The sequence below is a fragment of the Papaver somniferum genome, chromosome 2, assembly GCF_003573695.1.
Source record: "Papaver somniferum cultivar HN1 chromosome 2, ASM357369v1, whole genome shotgun sequence".
In the NCBI taxonomy this organism is placed as follows: domain Eukaryota; kingdom Viridiplantae; phylum Streptophyta; class Magnoliopsida; order Ranunculales; family Papaveraceae; genus Papaver; species Papaver somniferum.
In genome coordinates this window covers 55,725,535-55,737,692 of record NC_039359.1, presented here as the reverse complement: position 1 = coordinate 55,737,692, position 12,158 = coordinate 55,725,535, and the positions used below count along the sequence as shown (strand labels likewise).

General features: G+C 35.5%; 1 pseudogene; it reads left to right on the top strand.

The window, feature by feature from the left end:
• Window positions 1–3,440: 3,440 nt before the first annotated feature.
• Window positions 3,441–10,234, top strand: LOC113347708 (annotated as a pseudogene).
• The last annotated feature ends 1,924 nt before the right edge of the window (window positions 10,235–12,158 follow it).

Sequence of the window (12,158 nt, the reverse complement as noted above, 5' to 3'; positions counted from 1 at the left end):
TCACTAAAAAATTTTTGAGTAGGTAAATACATATGATTGGACAGAATATAAATAGATGCACTAATTTATCAAAATGGTATAAATAATATGAAAATATTTAATAACACAGATGAGTTGATGGTGCTGGGATGATGGGTTGAAGAGTGAATGCTTTTATATCAAATTGATGCACTGGAAAAATATGAAGCTGATGGTTTTAATTCCCAGTTTGTTCTTTCTTAAATCTTTCTTAATTTCATCGTGTTCATGTTGTTGAGTTTAAACTTGAAAATGCATGGTTAGGTGAATGAAAAAAAGGCATTGCTATTGTTAAGACAAAGAGTTACGGAGCTTGAACATTTATAGTATGCAAATTATCATATCTGTTTTAAATGAGATTTTTGTCCATTTTAATTTTTTTTCTTCTATCTGGTTAATTTGCTGATTCTATTGTCAATTTTTTGGTATAATTAGGTCGGTTGAGTTGCGCGATAATAAGATTATTTGTAGCAAAGGTTCCTCATTCAGATGGTGAATGGAAATCTCCCACTACGAATGTCAGACGGTTCAAATGAATAAATGTAAGTGCTACCACTTTAAAAAAGAAGAACAAAGTTAAATTTTTGTATTACAAGTCAGTATTTCACTGTTTTTACTTTGCTTTATTGTTGTTTGCTTATCTCTGGTGTTATGTTAAGAGCTTATATGTTGTAGGTGACTTTTTTGGAGATGTCACATTATCCGAGAAGAGACTCTTGCTGCACAAGGACCGGTGAGTGCACTTGTGGCCTTTATTATTGAATTGTTAATGTGCACATAATGGTACACATGTTGATTCTTTAGGTGTACATAATTGTACACATGTTGATTCGTATAGGTATATATGTGTACATAATTGTACACCTGCTGCTGCTACTGTGCACATAGTAGTGCACGTGTTGATTATTTTCGAAGATGAACATAGTTCTGCAACGTATTATTTTTGTTTGTATCTATTATGAACATCAACTTTTTGTTGTTCTAAACTTATTTGTGGTTGGATGCAGACGGTAAGGATTATCGCTCAATGTGATATGCCTTCATCATTTAGATACTGAGGCAAATTAAATCTGTAAGTATTTTCCACTTACCACTTTTCTAGTATCAAATGTTTGAATTGAAGTTGCAAAGAAAGTTTTATGTAGTTTTTCTTTATAGTTTCTCTATAAATGTTCCTCCCTGTTGTATAGATGCTCTAATTTAAACTTATCTTTTGGTTCTTAATTGTATAAATTGTGCTAAGTCTTTTAATTACATGCAGTTGATATGATATTAACTGAAATGAAACAATGTAATGACTGTATGTCTCTGAGATTAGACTTGTTTTGATATTGAGACTATAGATGTTAGGTGTTAGGCTTATCCAATAGGATGAAGCCTATTTCTCGGTCTATTTCCATTTTTTTTTTGAACATTTGAAATTTTTTTTGGTCCTCTGTACCGTGTTCTTCTTTTGGAGTTCTATTCAACATAGGATGCCTTTACTAATTATTAGAGATGCATCAGCGATACTTCTATAGAAGTTTGATGTTTTTTGATAATGTGCACATAGTTGTACACCTGTTATTGTTAGCGTCTACATAAATGTACACATGTAGTTAACGTGTACATAAATGTACACCTGTTGATTTTAATGTGTATATAGTTGTACCACATGCTGATAAATTACACCTGTTATTGTTAACGTGCATATAAATGTACACCTGTTGGTTGATTTTCATGTGTATATAGTTGTACCGCATGCTGAATTTTGAAACTCCCAGGTTTGAAAGATATTACTCATATCCTTCTTGGTCTAGGGGAAGGGTAACTTGGATAAAGGTTTTCTTGTTTGTTGATATTATATGTTGTTGCATTATTATACACCAGTTTGCTTGTAATCGTTGGATTAAAATGCATCTCGGGGAGGAAAGAAAGAAGACCTAAATAGGATAAATCGATTCAATCACTAGCTTCGTTTTGTTTTAAGCACAACTCCGATGTGGATATGTTTTTTTATCTTTATTGCTTGCTTTTCATTTTTGTGGATAGGTCAAAGGTGATAAAGATGGGTCCTCATCTCATTCTTCCATGCTTGCAATCCAAGATGTTGCAACGGGGTGATAGGTATTTGGTCTAATTGTTTACTTGATTCCCATTTTGATGCCCACCTTAATGTTGGTCTCAGCTGATAATAGGATATTTTGCAGTAGGATATCTTAGCTGAAAAATTAGGTTCGTACATGTTTTGGAGGGGTGTACATATTGGTGCACTGGTGGAATTCCCAAGAAAAAGTAGGTTTATGTGTGGTTATGAATGATTGTCTTTATGCATGTTTTGCAGTGGTGTACATGTTGGTGCAGCTGTGTATTTTTCATGAAAAAGTAGGTTTGTCTGTGGTTATGAGTGATCGATTTTGTGCATGTTTGGCAGGGGTGTATATATTAGTGCACCTGTGTATTTTCTCGTGTTTTACATCGGTCTACATATTGATGCACCTATGTAATTCCCATGAAAAAATAAGTTTGTGTGTGATTGTGAATGATCGGTTTTATGCATGTTTTGAAAATTATTGTTTTTCTGTGGACGTTGTATTGAACTCTAGTTTGTTTCAATTTGGTTTGCAGCATGTGATTGATTTATCAGGAACAAAAACTTTGGTTCGTATTTGCTGATATTAAGTATGTGATGTTAGGCCCAAATTCATTATGTCTCTTTAATTTAATAACTTCCTAACCTTTTATTTTTATCTTTTTCTTTGCTTTGGTTCTTATGTGGTTGTTGGAGAAAGGTTATCACTTTTTTTTCAAGATGTGGTTTCTTATGTTTTATTATTTTTTCCTCGATGCAGGTTAATTGGTTTACTATGCAAATCCTGTCATTATTCATCAAGAGCATGGCGTGGTTGATATTTTTGTCAGTCTGTGCTGACTAGAGTGGCAGTCTAGCTATCATGAATGTTGGATTTCCTGTATTTTTGCCTATGTGTACAAAAAAATTTAAAAAGTAAAAATTATATAGTCATATGGGTACTCTTTGTATAGATCTCGAAAAATACTTTCCGAATATATAAAGTTTGTGAATTTTGGACAAACGGTTCCAAAGATAAATTATTTTTTAGTTATTTATATATTATTGAAATTGCTGACATCATAATAAAGGTATTTTGGTCTAAATTGTAAATAATAAAGGTATTAATGTATTTATCATGTACGTGGACTAATGTGTACCTAGTTGACTCAAGTTGGACTAAATAGTATTTTCGGAATGTTTTTTTTTTTGGACTAAACCGTATTTTTTCCCTACTTAAGTCTCATTCCCAACGACGTCCTCCTAGAGTTTTGGCAATAGTGAATAAGCCGTACACAGGTGGCAGATTTTGAGTATAGTAAAATGTTAAGGGCTACCTCAAAAAGCCCTTTCTTCTTTTTGCTCCTTCAGATTCTCAATGTTGTTAACATAAACCCTAGACCAGATAAAACACTCAAATCCCAACAAAGAAGAAGATAGAAACCATCTCAATCGTTATCACCCGATTGTATCTCTAATTGTGCCTATTATCTTCTTCATTGAGGTTCGTATTCTTCTTCTTTTTTCTGTAAATCCCTAATTTATCTTTTTCTCATTTGATACTTGCAGTGATAAATAGAGTTTAGGGTAAACAATCTAAGTAATCTGAATACTTGATGTTAATTGATTCATCTATTGCAGAGAAACTGTGGGTTTAATTTAAGTTTTTGAATTTTGGGCGATTTCACTGAATTACTACTAATAAAGCATAAATGGCATATTTTTATGAATTTTACCCAAATTCAAGTAGAAACTGCAGAAAAATTTATAGAACAAGGCTAAGCAAAAATACCATGAGTGCAGGCTTTGTGTTTGTGGATTTATTTGGTGTTATGCTAATTGCTTTCACTTGCATTTGCGACATTTTGCTTGCTTTTGTAATATCTGTGCATGTCTTCTGATTTGTGAGTGTAATTGCTTAATGTCGTCTATTATATCTTGAGTTTTGCTTGAGGTTAAAATGCGTTTGATGCAATGATATTTTTTAAGTTTTTCTTTTATACATTTGAATGTGTGTGTTTTGTTTTGTTTTGCTACACAGTGAGTGTTGGCGTTGTGTTTCATTTGAGTTCGTTGTTTCACCGAGATTTCTTTTTTTTGTTGGCAGGTTTATCTCTTTTGGATTTTGGTTACAGATTAAGTCTTTGGTTCCTCCTGGAATGGATGAAGAGGTTATACTGCATAAGAGCGAAAAGAAGAAGCATAAGAGAAACAAGGAGAAAGAGGCTTTGAGCTCTTCCGAAGTACCCAAAGAGAAGAAGCACAAGAAAAGCGAGGAGAAAGAGGCTTTGAGCTCTTCCGAGGTACCTAAAGAGAAGAAGAAGAAGCGCCAGAAAAACAAGGAAAAAGAGGCTTTGAGCTCTTCTGAAGTACCTAAAGAGAAGAAGCACAAGAAAAGCAAGGAAAAGGAGGCTTTAAGTTCCTCAGAAGTACCTACAGAGAAGAAGAAGCACAAGAAAAGCAAGGAGAAAGAGGCTGTCTGTTCTTCAGAAGTACCTACAGAGAAGAAGAAGAAGCACAACAAAAACAAGGAGAAAGAGATTCTAAGTACCTCTGAAGTACCGACAGAGAAGAAGAAGCACAGGAAAAGCAAGGAAAAAGAGGCTTTGAGTTCCTCAGAAGTACCTATAGGTGTGGGAGGTGAGGAAAAAGTCAAGGGGTCTAGGGACAAAGAAGGTTTTCCTGATAATGGGAGAGAAGAAAGTGGTAAACGCAAAAATAATAAAGGCAAGGAAAAGGTTATGGAGTGCAGTGATGTAGAATGTGCAACTGCTCAAGCGGCTTCTAAAGGGAAGGATCGCATTGATGTGGGTGGTGAGGAAAATTATGAGAATGGGAAGAATGGGAAGGGTAAAAAAACTAAAAGAGAGAGTGCAAATGGAGGTGATTCTGGAGAAAGCTGCATTGAGAAATCTGGTGGTGAGGCTGAATCTGGTTCTCGTTCTTCTAAGAAGAGGAACAGAGAGGAGGAAGTGCTAGATGTGGCGATAGGAGAGGAGAAAAAAAAGAAAAAGAAAAAGACCAAAATGGATGCAAATGTTGAAAATATGAAAGCGAATGTTGGAGATGTTGAAACAGAAAACAATTTTCGAAGCACGAATGAGCAACTGTGGAACTCGGATGCCAAAAAATCATCCAAAAGAGTAAAATTTGCTAGTCATGTAGAAGTCTTCCCTTTATCTGATGACCAAGATGATTGGGAGGAAAACCCAGGAAATAAGTTGGTTCAAGGTAAGAGGTTCACAGGGAAAGAAGATCAAATAATCAAAGATGCTGTTGACAAGTATATAGAGGTATGCTTATGATAAAAGTAGAATTAGTCTCTTAGAAACATATGTACTTTGCTAGTCAGTGTCTGTTCTTGTCATAATATATGAGAGTGAAGATTCTTTCAGAGTTGGTGATGCACGTCGAACACATATTTGCCTTAGTAGCACTCATTTTGACACACACACACACCAAAAGTGGAACATGTACCTCTCCTGTTTATGCACTTTCACAATTACATATGGTCATGCACATTAAACTACTGTAGCGGAAGTTCTTTTTTGTCTTAAGTGTAGCTTCATGCCTGGAAATGTCATGTTAATTTGTCTGACCAAGCTAAATTTTTTTTTTTATCGAATACGCCTGGTAATCATGCTATTAGTCAAAATTCTAGTATTTATTTTAAATGAACATGCTGTTTCTATAAGACAAGTGACACATGTATACATTTCTTGGTTAAATGATAATGATGCTATCAGTGAAAATTCTAGTTTCCATATCCAATTTTCTTATATAATATTTAAGTTAATAACACATGGCATGCTCTGGAGTATCATATTTGGCGAAGGATTCATGGACCTTAGGAAATAAGAAACCTATGAAGTTTGGGTTAAAATATCTAATGGTTTATGCATCACCTATTGTTTAAGATCTGCAATGTATCCTGGTATGTATGGTGCAACTTTGCTTAGAGGATTTGCTAGAAGTTATGTTCTCATTGGTAACATGCTCTAGATGATCATGGTAGAGAAACACACCAGGGAAGCATGACTGTGACCACCAGAATATCATTTTTGCCACCTCCAATATCCAGCATCTACGAACCAGATTTCCATGTTCATTCTTGAAGAGACACCCGTTAAATAGCAGACGTGAGTGCAACACTTGATAATGTTTCCCTTCCCTAAGTTGTCAACTGCGACACACACGAAGAACAATTCACTGGCATTGCATTCATCCCTTGCTTTATGTTACATATTTCTTACTGATGGCAGTTGAGTACCACATTAATAGCCATAATTCATTAATGTTCTTAGGCGCATAAATTGGGTGTGGAAGGCTTGGATATGGTTCTTCACTGCAAAAAATATCCAAATGTAAGAAATTGTTGGAAGGAAATAGGTGAGTGTACTCTTTCCATATTTATGTTCCTGGTTAAGTAACCGCATGCACTGGTGGTGTTTTTCTAATTATACTCATATTGCCTTCGTTGCCTCCATTAGAGTTCAAAAGGTGTGATGAGCAGATGATTCCACTTTCTGAGCTTGTGATTAAAAAAAGCATGTATATCATAGAGAACATACTTTTTGTGTTCACTATGAGTTAATGATGCACACAAATTATAAAAGTTAAAGACGTATTTGAAATTTTCAGGGGCTGCCTTACCGTATAGACCTTATGAAGCAGTATATCATAGAGCACATACTTTGTATGAGAGGGCAGAGTCACGTAAATGGACTGAGGATGAGAAAGCATTTATCTTAAAGTATGTTTCATAATGTTGGATTTTGTTACTTTCTATACGTACAATATTCAGTATCTCGTTTGTCCTAAATGATTTATAAGTTCTTTCTCTATGTGAGATTCTTTTGGTACATTCTAAGCATATGCCACAATCTTAAACTCTAGGTTTTATGAAAAGCATGGACCAGATTAGAAAAGCATGGCTCAGGTCCTTGGAAAAAATCGACATCATGTGAAGGATACGTGGCGTCGGATATCTCCCGTGGATCTTAAAAAGGGTGAATTGCTTTTGTTTTTTCCTTATTCTTTTCTTTTACCAGCTTACCTGTCTTATACTTCTATAATTTTTTTATTAGATTATATTTTGTGTACCTTGATGGCCATAAAATAAGAACACATGTGTGATTGAGTTTTGAGTTTATGAAATACAGATCAGGGTATATTTCTGTTCATAGCTCAGTTTCAAGTAAAAAATTGTATGAGTTGACTCTTCTTTCCTGAGTTGAGGTCCATATACTTCCTTTTTTGGTGAAAATTGAAACTCTAGCAACTAAGAATTGACTTAAATAATGACTTTTTCTCTTTCAACTGAAACAGGTAACTGGAGTCAGACGGAGTATCAGTCTTTGTTTCATTTAGTAAACAAGGATATGCGAATGCGTGTGTTTGAGGAAAAGGCGTCAAAGTATGGCATGGTTAGTATGAAATGAGTTGTAAAGCTTAAGTGGTAATTTTAATTTTTTTTTTTTTTAATATGAGAGGTTGAAAGCTTAAGTAGTAATTGAGTGGCCATTCATTTAATTCTCAAGTTTTAACAAAGGTACATGTTCTCTATTCTTAAGTTTCTTAACATTTCTGGGTAAATACATGACTATCAGTTGGACAGCGATTGGTAACCGCTTGGCTACTCAGACTAGTATGCATTGCTGTAAGAAATGGTACGTCTTAACAATGTTATGTATCAACTTTGAATTCATTGTTTCATTCTGTAACTTCTAGAAGCTGGTCATCATTGTTTGTGAACTGGTCATCATTCTTGGGAGCCTTTCTACACAAACTATTCAATATTCTATGCTATCTTACTATCTTATTTCATCAGTTTGGACATTTATCAGAATATTTTTACATAACATGAGCTCTCATAAATCTTCAAATTTTATAGAGAGTTCCCACCAAAGTATATAGAATCACTTTCCACTTCCTGAAATTCAAAAACTAGATCCTTAAATGCCGAATTGTTTTAATACGGGGTGGGGTTGCAATGGATTCGGACTGTTTCACCAGTAGGCTTTGGTTGTCATGATGGTTAATGCAGAGTTACCTGTAGTTTATCTTAAGGGTTCTTGAATTTTGTTTGAGCTGCATGGTACTTAATAATCTGATTTGTGAATCGTCTCTCTTGTCCTGATGGTTAAATCATTCTCCTTTTCAGGTATGAGCAATTAACATCATCTATGGTGAAAGAAGGTAAATGGGCAGACACGGACGATTATCGATTGCTGGATGAGTAAGGAACTTGTCTTTGGCTTTTGAATTTAGTTGCAGAAAATAGTAATGTATGGTTTCATGATATTTATTTTCTAATCTGAATGTGTAACCTGTCATATGAAGATAAATACATAATTTTAAGAGGAAAAAAGGAAAAGTGTTCCTAAAAATGAATATACTTTGGTCGAGTGATCTTATGTGCGCACCGCGCTTATAGACTTGAAGGATAAAAGGGTACTCGACGTACATGGGTAATTGGTAACTTACTCCTGTAATTGTTGTTTATCCTGAAGTATGAGTAGGTATTATGGTGGCTTACTTGCACTAATTTCATAATTATTGACTCCGAACTTTATTTGAAAGAGATATGTCCATTGAAATCTGCCAAGAGCTCTGAGTGGTTATGTTTAGTTCCTGCTCAGTAATCACCGTAATGATTTCACTTAGTCCAATTCTAGAATATATTCAGTTTTTCTTTTAGCCAAATACTTGGCCAAAGAAATCCATCTTTCTTTTGTAAATGTTTCATAAAGGTGTTCTTGAATTAAATTGAAGAAGATATAATTTTGATGAATAGAAACTCAACTGATGACCAACGTCGTATTTGCTTACCATATTCTGGTACTTCATTTGTTTATTCCTTAGAAAACAATGAAGTTTTAAATAGGATGCAGTCTATTAGCTAGTCCCATTTGGTCTAATAATAAATAATGTTTTAAGTTACATTTCGGACTTTGTCCACTCATTTCAGGTGCTTGATTGGGGCTTACTTTCAATCCTTCACACTTCATTGAAATAATACTGACTGATAATTTAGCAACTGATTCAAATGAATGTAGGTCAAATAAGTCTAATCAAATTAGTACTGGTAAATACAATTGCAGACTTCTTAGGCTGGATGCTTACTGTGTTGAAGATGTTGACTGGAATAATCTTCTTGAGCATAGGTAAGCAACTCAACTGAAGCTGATGCGTCAAGCACTCTATTGTGATACTTCATTTCATATTCATTTTGTATGATTTCTTGAAACCATTTTTTATGTTGGACCTGTTTGTAGAGTGATATTCTATATAATAGCTGCATTTCACCTTTCAAATTGAAAGCCGACACCTTGTTTGGAAAATTCACACTTCACATGAAAACCTAACCATTTACGAAGAACTTAACTCTTGTAATCTGTTTGTTGTGCTGGTTGCAGGTCTGGAGACATTACTCTGAAACGTTGGAGACAGATGGTAAATCACATTGGGACGCATGCACTACAATCCTTCGCAGACCAAGTAGAAGTACATGCCAAACGGTATTGCCCTGAACTACTTGAAATCAGAGAAGCTCTTGACAGCAGACCCGTGGTTGATTGAGGTGTACTTGTGGGAGCTGCGGGATCGACAGAGAGGTTGGCAAGAAGGTCAAGCACTAAATTGGTGCTTAAAAATGTATATTTGGATCCAAGTTCTGAAGTAGTTATGTACTTGGTGACTGGTGAGGCAATGAAATGATCATAGTTGGGACAATTATGGCCCAACACTGAAAAACTGTCAATGGACAAAATTCATCAACACTTGTACTGCAGGCACCCTCCCTAGGTAAGTAATAGAAGCTGTATGGAAGAGGGGAATTGCCCTGGATACTGAAAATCTGTTCAAATGGCTCAAATGGACCTGAGCGAGCCTGTGGAGTTATGGTATATAAATTTCATAAACTCGGTTCCACATCTGCGTTTGGAATGGCAAGTATGTTATACTCTAGATTATTTATGTATGTAAAGAAACACCCAATTAATTAAAAAAAAATCGATCTAGTACTACCTCCGTTTCTAGGAGAAAAAAAAAAGCCAAATTGGAAACGTGATGATAACTCTTTTCCAGAAACAGAGGGAGTAGTTATTAGTAAGTAAAATGTATTACCACAACATCAATATGAATGACTAGCAGTATTTGTAGTAAGCAATGAGTTCGAAACTCATTAGCACCAAATTCTTTTTACCGATCAGAAAAAGACGGAGAAATCAGCACCCAGGGGAAAACGCAAAGACCTTTTTTTCCAAAATGGCTGCCGGCCCGGGTGCTAGCTTGGTCCCTATGACATGCTATTGACCTTTTGGCAATCATAGAAATGAGCACTCGGCTAAGGAAAATGTTAAGGGCTACCTTATAAGGTCCATTTCATTCCGTCATTTCTCAATGTTCTTAACATAAACCCAGACAGAAAAACTCTTGAATTGAAATCCCAACAAAGAAGAAGAGGACGATAGAAATCGTCTCAAGCTCAATTACATTATTATTACATTATTAAGTATTTGGTCCTCTTGGAATGGATGAAGAGATTATACTGCAAAAGAGCGAAAAGAAGAAGCACAAGAGAAACAAGGAAAAAGAGGCTTTGAGCTCTTTAGAAGTACCTACAGAGATGGAGAAGAAGCACAGGAGAAACAAGGAGGAGGCATTGAGCTCTTCCGAAGTACCCAAAGAGAAGAAGCACAAGAAAAGCAAGGAGAGAGAGGCTTTAAGTTCCTCAGAGGTATCTAATGATGTGGGAGGGGCGAAAAAAGTCAACGAATCTGGGGAGAAAGAAGGTGTGTCTGATAATGTGAGTGAAGAAAGTGGTAAGCACAAAAAGAACAGAGACAAGGAAAAAGGGTTACCGAGTGCAGTGATGTAGAATGTGCAACTGATCAAGCGGCTTCTAAAGGGAAAGGTCACGTTGATGTGACTGGCGAGGAAAATAATGAGCATGCGAAGACGGGGAAGGGTAAAAAGAATAAAAGAAAGAATGAAAATGGAGGTGATTCTGGAGAAAGCTGCATTGAGAAGTCTGGCGGTGAGGCTCAATCTGGTTCTCGTTCTTCTAAGAAGAGGAACAGAGAGGAGGCAGTGCTGGATGTAGCTATAGGAGAGGGATTATTGAAGATACAAAAACGAATATTGGAGATGTTGAAACAGAAAACAATTTTGGAAGCACGATTGAGCATTTGAGGAACTCGGATTCCGAAAATTCATCCAAAAGAGTAAAATTTGCTAGTCATGTAGAAGTCTTTCCTTCATCTGATGACCAAGATGATCGGCAGGAAAACCCAGTTAATAAGTTGGTTCAAGGTAAGAGGTTCACGAGGCAAGAAGATCAAATAATCAAAGATGCTGTTCACAACTATATAGAGGTATGCTTATGATATAAATAGAATTAGTCTCTTATTAAAATTTTGTACTTTGCCAGGCACTATGTGGTCTTCTCATAATATATTAGAGTGGAAATTCTTTCAAAGTTCCGTGTGCCCTTGTTGTTGACCAGTGGTGATGCACATTGAGCACATGTTTCCTGTGTAGCACTCTTTGTGACACACACAAAACAAACATGGAACATGTACCTCTCTTATTCATGAACTTTCACAATCACATATGGCCATGAACATTAAACTACTATAGAAGAAGTGCTTTTTGTCTTAAACTACTATATGGAAATGTCATGTTTATTTTGTCTGACCAACTATTTTGATCATAATGTTGTTGTAATTTGTTTTACACCGAATATGCTTGGTTAAATGGTAATCATGCTATCAGTGAAAATTCTAGTTCTTCTCCATTTTTCATAGTTAATATTCAAGTTAATAACAAAGGGCGTGCTCTGATGTATCATATTTGGCGAAGGATTCGTGGACCTTAGATAAAAAGAAACCTTGGAGTTGGAAGATTGATATCTTACGGTTTATGCATCACCTATTGCTATTATCTCTTATTCTTTTGTATGAGATTTTCAATGAATCTTGGTATGTAGTGATGCATATAGAGTTGGAGGATTTGTTAGAAGTTATGTTCTCATTGGTAACACGTTCTAGGGGCTTGTCGTAGAGAAACACGCTCGGGAAGCATGACT